Here is a 10,913-nt window from a genome sequence, read left to right as displayed (position 1 = left end):
AAAAATGAAAAAATCTATTTATATATAATATACATATATAATATAGTTTTGTATTGTCGGTTTTACCCTTGGTATAAGCGGGGGAAAATAGACAAAGGTAAAAAAAAAAAAAAAAAAAGAGAGAAGATTTTTTACAAGGAATCTAGTTGAAGCCGTACGGTGATATTTTTCACAGTTTGCTGATGCTTATAACCACAAAGTCAAGGAAAACGGTGGGGTGATGTGGTCTTCATTTACGGAACTACCGACGGAGTAACATCATCAGCATGCGGTCTCAGACCTCATATACTACAATTAGTAAAACTCAGTCCGGGCACCATTGTCCACCACCTAAACTTGGGCTTTGTACTATCAACTGGACAAATTTGGCCCCATTGTCCTACGTGACAAGTGACAATACATTCGTCGAAAGCCACAATAATAAACCGAAGTGTTAGTGTTTGATCTTGTCACAATATGTATAAGTTTATGATGGAAGACAAGCTGACGAGGACATGTGAACAAGAAAGATTATTATCGCCTTTATCTCAATTTAAATGACACATTTTATTTGTCAAGGGTCAATTCAACTAAATTTTAAAACAAAATTAAATTAGTTTAATTTAGTATTTTAAAATAAAAATATAGATATACAAAAACAACACGAAAAGTAATATAAGGTACAATTTTCTCAAAGTCCGGAACCGAAATGTGATTCTTTTGAACTCAAAATACTTTTTAGATATAAAAGAAAAGTTACCATTCTATATAAAATGCGGTTAAGAACCGCGTTTACCTTAACGGCCGTTTGGGACGTTAAGGAAAGCGCGGTTCATAACTGCGTTTTATATAAAACACGTTTGAATACCGCGCTTTACCTGAAAACTGATAAGACAGCTATATATATAAAGCGCGGTTCATTACTACGTTTTATATAAAACGCAGTAACATACCGCGCTTTATATATATAAGTACTCGTCCCTTCCCTTTCCCCACACGTTCTGGACAGAACTCAAAGGCCATTTTTAAAAAAATGAAGCAGCCCCCCCCCCCCCCNTTTTATATAAAACGCGGTTATAAACCGCGCTTTGCCTATATAAGTAGATGTTCCCCTTCCCTTTCCCCCACTTCTGGATAGAACCTCCAGTTTTATTAAAAAAACGACAACGCCCCCCTCCCCTCCCCCATTAACTCGATAAAAAACTCGAGTGGACCCCACCCGTCCCACAAAAACTAATCAAAGTTGGTCTCACTTCCTAGGCAAGCCTTCTATTGTTGTGGGTTGCTTGTTTCGGAATCAAATTTTCAAATCTTCAACTTTTCGAAAAACATAAATCGAGGTATTCCGATTTAGTTTATGTTCAAACTCGTATCAATAATGCATATTAGTTGTTTTGAATGTGTTGTATTTTGTTTTGTGTTTTTTTGGCGATTAAATTGGTATTTTATTTTTATCCGGACTAAGATATTAATGTTGTAAAAAAATATGTAAAAATTGTGAAATTGTTATTATTTGTTAATAAATTAGTATTACTGTTTTATATGTATTTTTGTGAATGTTTTGTGATTACAATGTATTTGTTGTGTTTTATCTGGTATAAATTATTTATTTGCTTAAAGACTAGTAATATAGTGCCCTTTTAAGGTAGTAAAATGTAATGCCTTTTAGCATAGTAAAATGTAGTGCCTTTTACCGTAGTATAATGTAGTGCCTTTTAGCGTAGTAAAATGTAGTGCCTTTTAGCGTAGTTTCCCTGTAGCTTAAGCATCTCTTATACTCAAAAATACATCAAAATAACTCATAGATCAAACACAAACTCTGTCCAATTATAGTCAACATATAATTGGTGCTATAGGCGCAAATATCGAGCCTGAAACCCATATATGAATATTTAATAATTAAATATTATATAATTATAAAAATTAATTATTTAATTTACAAACAAACATATAAAATTATAAAACTAACATGTAAAATAATAAAACTAACACATAGAAAAATTCAGGATAAATTGATGCTACTGGGCTCAATTATCAAGCTTGGAACCCGTATGTGAATACATAATAATTAAATATTGTATAATCATAAAAATTAATTATTTAATTTACAAACAAACATATAAAATTATAAAACTAACATGTAATTAATGTTGTTTAATTTACAGTAGATGACATGGAGGAGCAACCTATTCATCCTGGACCTTCCAGTGATGAGGTACTGTTACAGGGCGATCAAAAGTGCGCCCACATATGGGAGGGAGAGTTACGGACCCAGACTCTTCACGCCAGGAGAGTGGACGACATGTGGGACTTTCTGTATGACAGAGTTCTCCATCCCCGTGTAGTCACACGCCTGCGGGAGACGAGTTTCTACAGGATTTTGGAGATCGGGCGGCTGCAGCTCGATTGGTCTTTGGTCACGACCCTGATAGAGCGGTGGCGACCGGAGACGCACAAATTCCACCTGCCCATTGGCGAGGCCACCATCACACTCCAGGACGTGGAGGTTTTATATTGGCTGCCCGTTGATGGACACCCCGTTGCTCTGCCGCCTGGAATGAGAGAGATGACACGTGTGCAGTACCTGGACATGCTGCAACGGCTCACTACTTTCCGGCCAGAGGATGTGAATGTACTGGCTGGGACCAGTTGTTTTCTGTTGACGACTATTCGACAGTGGTTGGATTCATTGCATCCTAAGATCGATGGCTATACACCGGATTATCATGTTGACCGGTATACGAGGTTGCTACTACTCTTTATGTTTGGAGGGGTCTTGTTCCCGACCACTTAGGGGAACCTAGTCAGCTTGAGATTTCTTAATCATCTTGAGCGGCTAGATGAGTTAACCTAGTACAGCTGGGGCGCTGCGGTTCTCGCCTACTTGTACAGGCAGATGTGCCGGGCGAGCATGGGTACCTAGTGTGACGTTGCTGGATTTTTGCCGCTACTATAGGTGACAACATATTCGAATACCCTATTCATTTTAACATACCTAGTAAAAATATATCTTAAATTTTACTTCAACCTTTTATGTTAGGTTTGGGCCTGGGAGCGGTTCCTGCAGTTGCAGCCACCTCTACCACCATTAGATCCGGATGTACCACGTTGCTCCCTCTAGCTAGGAGGTGGGTTCTCCGGCGGGGATATATGCGCGAGTACGAGGCTCGGCATAATCTCTCCTTGTTGAGGGATATATTGGATTTGGTGGATGGCGCACAGGTAAATGTATATCTGAGTTTACTTGTAATATACTCTAAACACAAGTTGCGTATACTGACATTTTCTGCTCTTACTTAATAGTTTATCTGGACGCCATACATCGATGAGTTGATAGCTGGCTTGCCCTGTCATTGCTCGGTCGGCCGACTTATGTGGGCCTCTTCCGTCCCGTTGTTCTGCCTTGATACTGTGGAGTATTATGACACCGAGCGGGTACTTCGCCAGTTTGGCCGTCCACAGCTCGTACCGAAGTCGCCCACCTAGGAGACCACACATTACCAGTGGGATGATCATACCAGGGTGGAAGACGCATTTTTGGCATGGCTACGGGGCCAGATATTTACATGGGACCGACGATCTGACCTGATTCCCCCCCCCCCTTCACCAGTCGGCTGGATACTGGGCATGATTACATGGGTTGGTACTGCGGCGTTACCCGACTTATCGTCGGGAATCCCATTCATCGAGCTTGCGGTCGGTACGTTCCATACGTCGGGAGGCACGAGGCACTGGTATGTTATTTGGTATTCTTACTTATAACTGTGATCTAGCATTCCGTAATTTATATTTTACATGTTGTGCAGGCAATTGGCCCACATTTAGTCCACCAGTTGAGACTGCAGATGCAGCAGCACGCTGGCGATCCTGCGGTTGCTTTGCAGGAGTATGGCCGGCAGGTTACAGAGCTGGCTGCCCGGACACTGCATCGAGCTAGAGAGGACGAGCGCTTAGAGCACGTCCCTGCTTATGTGGCGCCAGAGCACTACCATCGAGGTAGGCCTGTCCCACGAGATAGGGGACGACAAGGCAGGGTTGTCCCACGAGACAGGGGTGCCCCACGAGGCAGGGCTGTCCCACGAGGTCGTGGGGGCCGGCGAGGAGGTGGTCCCCAGCAAGGGGGTGTTGAGGCACCTGTTCAGGCACCTGATGATGATGTTGGAGCTGATCTGCCGGGTGACCTCCATCAGCCAGACGAGAATCCCAGCAGCATGCCATCGTACAGCCTTCAGCTAGCGTTCACTCCAGTCGCATCGCAAGTGATCCTGTCAGATCTATTGTTGTTCACGGGCACAAGCATTACCGGACATGATTGGGAGAAGATGTTTTCAGGCCCATCGACCGCTGCTGAGGATCGGCCGACCCGAGATGTGGATGGTGGGCGCCAGCTGAGTTATGGCTCACGTCGACGGGGGATGTAGATCTTTAACAGGAGCATGTATGTTTGTATTACTATTAAATTTAAATATATTTTTATCTCATTGATTCGCAATAACTAACTTTATAATTTTCTTATTAAGGCTTCACCCCAGCCCATCACGGAGGCTACTATGTGCGATGCTTTGCAGGATGCGACGGATGCTTATATTCATGAGTCCGACGAGACCATGGTAAGAATTTTTTTTTGACTTAACACGTACATTACTAATATATATTTTCATATACTGAGCTGACTTATTCTTTTGTAGGTTGCTCACGGACCGACGTCCCCTTCTACCGATCCTGCCAGCACTACTAACGATCATGCTACAGCGTATCCTCCGATAAATAGGCGACGTGATGAGGATGATCCTGATAGCGTAGCCGGGCAGGATGGGATGTGCCTCAGGCCAGCGACTGCATTGAAGCACACAGGCTGTGGGACACATTGATTTTCTTTTTTTGTATTTTATGTACGCTATGTAAATAATAACAATAATTTTTTTATGTTTACATAATATGCGCATTATGTTTTTATTTCCCCGTTTCTTCTTTATTTCAACACTACAACACAAACACAAACATAGAAGCTTAACATAACTTAAATACAGTACAACTAATGAAAATACATGAACGGGAAACATAAAGATAAACTACTACACTCAACACATACATGTCGTTGTTTAGTCACGACCCCCTAGTATTCTCTGCTCCAACCACTTAAATTTTTCTTCTTCCAACTCTTTGAGTTTCTCCTTCAACTCCGCAATTTCTCGTTTGTATTCTCATTCATATTCCCATTGTTTTTTGGTCAAATCATGAAGATACTGCAAAGATTGTTTGTAGCATTTCCGCTGACAAGGTTCATCAATCCATGCCTCAAAATTACAAAAATTTTCGTTGTTGCCTCCAAACCTGTTCACACACATCCAATATCTGCGCCCAACTTGACCCTCATCCTAACAGTTCGCCATCATACAGCGTTTGCCACATTGGCACATTGGTACATACATGTTGTCAGACATTTGTTAAAGCGAAAAAAAATTTCTATTTTTATGGAAAGTTTTGTTATTTGTTATGGTTAAGCACAAAAAATAACTAGAATGCGCCCGTTATTTATAGGCAAGACAAGACATAAAATGTAGTATTTAACCGCGCTATATATATTCACACAAAACGTAGTATATAACCGCGCTATGCTTGGCGTGTTAAATATTTTTTCTGATACGAAATAGCTTTTTCGCAGTTGGGCAGCTTTACAGATCGACAAGACAAGACACAAAATGTAGTATTTAACCGCACTATATATATTCATACAAAATATAGTATTTAACTGCGCTATGCTTGGCGTGTTTAAGATTCTTTCTGATACGAAACAGCTTTTTCGCAATTGGGCAGCTTTTCGGATCGACAAGACCACACAAAACGTAGTACTTAACCGTGCTATATATATTCACACAATTTTAACCGCGTTATGTTTGGCGTGTTAAATATTTTTCTGAAATGAAACAACTTTTTCGCAGTCGGGCAACTTTTCATATCGACAAGACAACACACAAAACGTAATATTTAACAGCACTGTATATATTCACACAAAATGTAGTATTTAACCGCGCTATGCTTGGCATGTTAAATATTTTTTCTGATACGAAATAGCTTTTTCGCAGTCGGGCAGCTTTTCAGATCTACAAGACAACACACAAAACGTAGTATTTAACCGTGCTATATATATTCACTTATTTTCAAACATCTTACTCCTCTAACAGTGTAGTTTTCTAATAATTTTAGAGTGAAACTCGAAAGTGAACGTAAAATTTTTCATTTTTTAATCCAATACTATTTTTGATTATATGAACTGGAGGGAGAAATTCATTAATTTACTCAACTGAAAAATGTTAAATATTAATAAGATGTAACAAGGTTGTGGAAACATAATTTTATTTGATACATCTTGCAACATAAACAAGTACATACATTTATTACAGAAAACATTACGAAAACATAACACTACGTGTATCCTTGATAGTTGGGCACATTAGATGAACTTGCACCACGAGCTGGTTTACCACCGCCACCCAAACCAGCTGAAGGACATTTACGACGGTCGTGTCCTGTTTGCGAGCATATGCCACATTTACGCGCATAAACGGTATCACCAATATCCATTTGGTTCTGTATACGCGTTCTCTTTTGCACTTGTAACTTGCACAAATAGTTCTTGTTACACAGCATTTTAAATGGTTCCGACGGCCAATAATGCTTAGCACCCACTGGCTGCAACTTCCACTATATGTGTTTAAGTATGCAGCAATATTGTATTGCATATCAACATAGTTGGTTGGCCCTAAACCTGTATGTTGAAAGCACTTCATGGCATGTGAGCACGGCACGTGGTAGATGAACCATTTCCCACAAGAACACAACCTGCTGCTTCAATTATGGTGTGTACATTATTCCACCGGTGTTGATGGATAGCGATGCGAACTTCAAAAACACCCCGATAATCATCATACTGTAAAAATGAATGCCAATGTGCTCGCCTCCTGTATTTCTCAAATCTTTTCATCGGTATTGGCATAAATTCAACACCCCTCTCCATCAATTCCGATGCAGCTCTATGCCTTTCAACAAACCTCTCCGCCATCTATTTGAATGTCATCCGGACCATGGCAGTGACGTACAATCCACGTGCAGACTTCAATAACCCGTTGAAAGACTCCGACACATTTGTAGTGAGGGTTCCCCATCGTCTGCCACCATCAGCATACAATGTCCACTTGTGAAGCTCATGTCGCATCAACCAATTATAGGCAATTTTTCTACCTGCCGGATCGATTCCATGCGCCTCCTGAATTTGCACTGCTGGTGATTAGTTGCAGCCATCCACATTAAATCATGCAAGTCCTTGTTGGGATATTTCTTCTGGAAATTGGCCTTCAGGTGCCTCACACAGTAACGGTGGTATGCATAGGGTTCCTGCCATTCAGGAAAATGCTCTACAGAACTTAATATACCACCATGCTGAACAGATATTAGACAAATACCTGAACGTTGTTTGACAATGTGCTGCTTCAAGTGGTTCAAAAATAGCGTCCACGTCTCTTGGTTTTCATTGGCACAGATGGCAAAAGCTAGTGGAAATATTTTGTCCATTGGCATCTACTGCAACGGTGATCAACAACTTAATGTCATACTTTCCATAGACATGAGTACCGTCTATGGAAATTACCGGACGACAATGCACAAAACCATCAATTGCTGGTTTAAATGCCTAGAACACGTATCTGAATATATATTCCGGTATTCCTGCACTCTGCTCAAGCTTCCATTCAACAACAGTCTCGGGGTTAAAGTGTTTCAGTGCGACCATGTACCTAGGTAGAGATGCAAATGAGTTATCCTAGTCACCATAAGCAATTTCAAATGCACGTTTGCTCCCAAGATATGTCTTTCTTTTGGTAATTGTACACCCATATTCCTAGTGGATGGATGAAAAACACTCTTTGATCTTGTACCTAATGGACACTTCCAAGTGTGGAATCAGTTGAAGAGAAATCAAGTCAACATCCAAGTTGAAGTGATTCACATTGAATGTGTCCATTTTTTACAAACATGATTGCCAATACATTTACCCACTTTCCACAACCCTGTTTCCTTCTTGGTCGCACGCACCATCCAGTGACAACCCATAAATCATCTACGGCAAACAACCTTGTATACCTTCGGACTTGACTCCCATACCATAATCTCACGACACTCTCTTACGCCGTACATTTTACAAGCCCTGGATATGCGAGCTTTATCGGGAAAATACATGCCCTTTGCCAGCACCGTTGGTCTAGACTCATCCCACATTGCTAATCGAATTTCGTCAAGATCCCTTGTGAGGGCATCCGAATCCGGCATACTTGGCAAATTATCAAGGTACGGAATATGCCTTGAATGAAACGACACGTGGCACTCGTACACTCTTGGTCTAACGGGAGGTAGAGCATGCTCCCTCGTCAGCTCAGGTTCGACATTCACTTCCTCATCATCATCACCCTCGTCAGGGAAGGGTGTGTCATCTCCAGACTCATCGACATTGTTGTCATAATCACTATTATCTTCATGACTCTGCGCATCTGCCAAAATCCCGAGTAAATACATCATCTACGGGCAACTGAGTCAGGTCAGGACCATCAAGTTGCTCGTTTTCACTGCACAAACAACAAAATGATAAGTTACTCAAATTGATAAATACTTTACATATAGCTATATCACTTCACTTACAAGTCGTGATATGTTGACATTCCATGATGGACATTATCCTGTTGGCGATGACTCGCGGATGGACCACCGTGATCCAATACACAAAAACTACGCATATTCCAACTGGGCGTGGGGTCATAACTTGTAAAATTCATATCTGGACGGTACCCCCTGTGGAATATATGAGTGTTAATACAAATTCAATACAACAAAAATAAACATCGTAACACAAAGGAAAATTGAAGTTTACCAGTCGCCTTGTGGATTATGTAAATTAGTAGAGAAATTATTTCCTCGCTCCTCGCTCCTCGCTCCTCGCTCCTCGCTCCTCGTCCGCCCGCGGAGATAAGTTTAGATCTGGCCAAACTCTTTCAGCTGGAACCTGTTGGGCTAAAACTGCTCCAAAATAACCACCCGATGATTCAGGGTTATCCCTGATTTGCGCACTATCATTATTGCGAACGTCTTCAACCTTCATGTACATATCCAATATTTTTATCAAAATAAGTTCCCGGTATTCATCCGGAGTCTCCAAAAAATCTTTCAGAGTTTCATCATCCTCGATGTTAAACTCAGCGTAACAAGCAACCCCTTACGGAGTCCCATAATACGGATATCTTCCGGTTATTTTAAGATTCATCGAACGTTTGCTCAACCTAATTTTATTGCATAACAACGATAACAGTCTATCGTACTCCATTTTAAGTGGCAACTTAACATGACTCTGTGGAGATAAACTATAGCTCGCTGAGTTATTGGCCACCACAACCTCACCCCCCAATATAATGAAACCCTTACTTTTCGCTCTTTAGACACTATGAAAAAATCTTGAGAATTTAACAACAAGAAAATTTTATCACGAAGTTGGAGTATTCCTAAATGATTTTTCTCAAAACCCTTAACGCCTTTATATAAGGCAATGCCCAAGTCCGGGGGGGGGGGGGTAGGGGGGGAGGGATCAAATTTTTGGAAGTAAAACGCAGTTTAAAATGGCATTTTACATATTTGAATTATTGTTATGTTAGTTAAGCGCAGAAGAGTTATTGATGGGCCCACAAAACATGTATAGCGCGGTTTATTACTGCGTTTTATATAAAATGCAGTAATGAAGCGCGCTTTATATAGCTGTCTTATTAGCTTCCAACTAAAGCGCGGTATATATAAAACCAGTAATAAATCGCGCTTTACCTTAACGTCCCAAACAGCAGGTAAAACACGGTTCATAACCGCGTTTTATATAGAATGGTAACTTTTTTTTCCACACAAAAAAGGTGTTTTGAGTCCTAAAGAACCAAATTTTCGTTCCGGACGCATTCTCTCGTGTCAATATGATAACAAAATATGTTTTAAAATGTTGGTCAAACTTTATGTAGTTTGACATTCGATAAGCAATGTCATCTAAATTGAAATGGAGAGAGAGTGATTTATGTGATTTTGAATTGGAGTCCTCTTTAACTTGAAAATACCGAGTAACAATTATTTATTTGATTTGTGATTTTAAAGATATGTGATTTAGTTCAATACCAATTAGTAATCAAGAGAAGTATAACGTATAAATGAAAAAATTGAGTAAATCAAACAAGTGTTACTAGGCAGTATCGACCTCAAGCCCAGTGACCTCGAGATGGATTAAGAACAACAAAGCAAGAAAAACAAAGCTAAAGAATAGTTCTGATGAACAATGAGCGAGAAAGCAAGAGAGTATATTCTATGCCAATTATTAGATGTGTTTACAAATGATTGGGCTCCCCTTTTGTATAATAGGGGAGTCATAAATAAGGTATATTTCCGTTTTTAGTAAGGAATCTAATTGGACAGCTGTCTAACCGCCTAGTACGAGTCCGTACAATTTGGGCCATTGCGGGAATCTCGCCTCTTTCTTTTATAAAATCACAACGGCATTATCTCGAGGCTGGTCAAGCTCGGCCTTGATATTCATCGGACACTCTGATCTTCGAACTTCGAACTCTGCCATGGGTCTCGGACCCAGTCTATTTCGGACTCGCTCTTGAAGTGATCCTCGAGCCTATGAAATCGGGTAGCCCCGATTTCTACCGTATACAGATAGTCCCCTCATTTTTTGGAGTATAACAACAAGAATGAATTGAGTCCTTGATCTTTACCCTGATTTGCCACGACATCATCATTGTGACGTAAGCGACTGAAGAAACAAAAGCTTGGAAGCCGGCCTTTCCCAAGGAAAATTCTGATAACTCTAGCGAGTTCGGCGGTGGAGAAGATTCTGAGGGTGAAAACACTTATGC

Source organism: Nicotiana attenuata, chromosome 6 (genome assembly GCF_001879085.1).
Source record: "Nicotiana attenuata strain UT chromosome 6, NIATTr2, whole genome shotgun sequence".
NCBI classification, from domain to species: domain Eukaryota; kingdom Viridiplantae; phylum Streptophyta; class Magnoliopsida; order Solanales; family Solanaceae; genus Nicotiana; species Nicotiana attenuata.
This window is presented reverse-complemented; position numbering follows the sequence as displayed.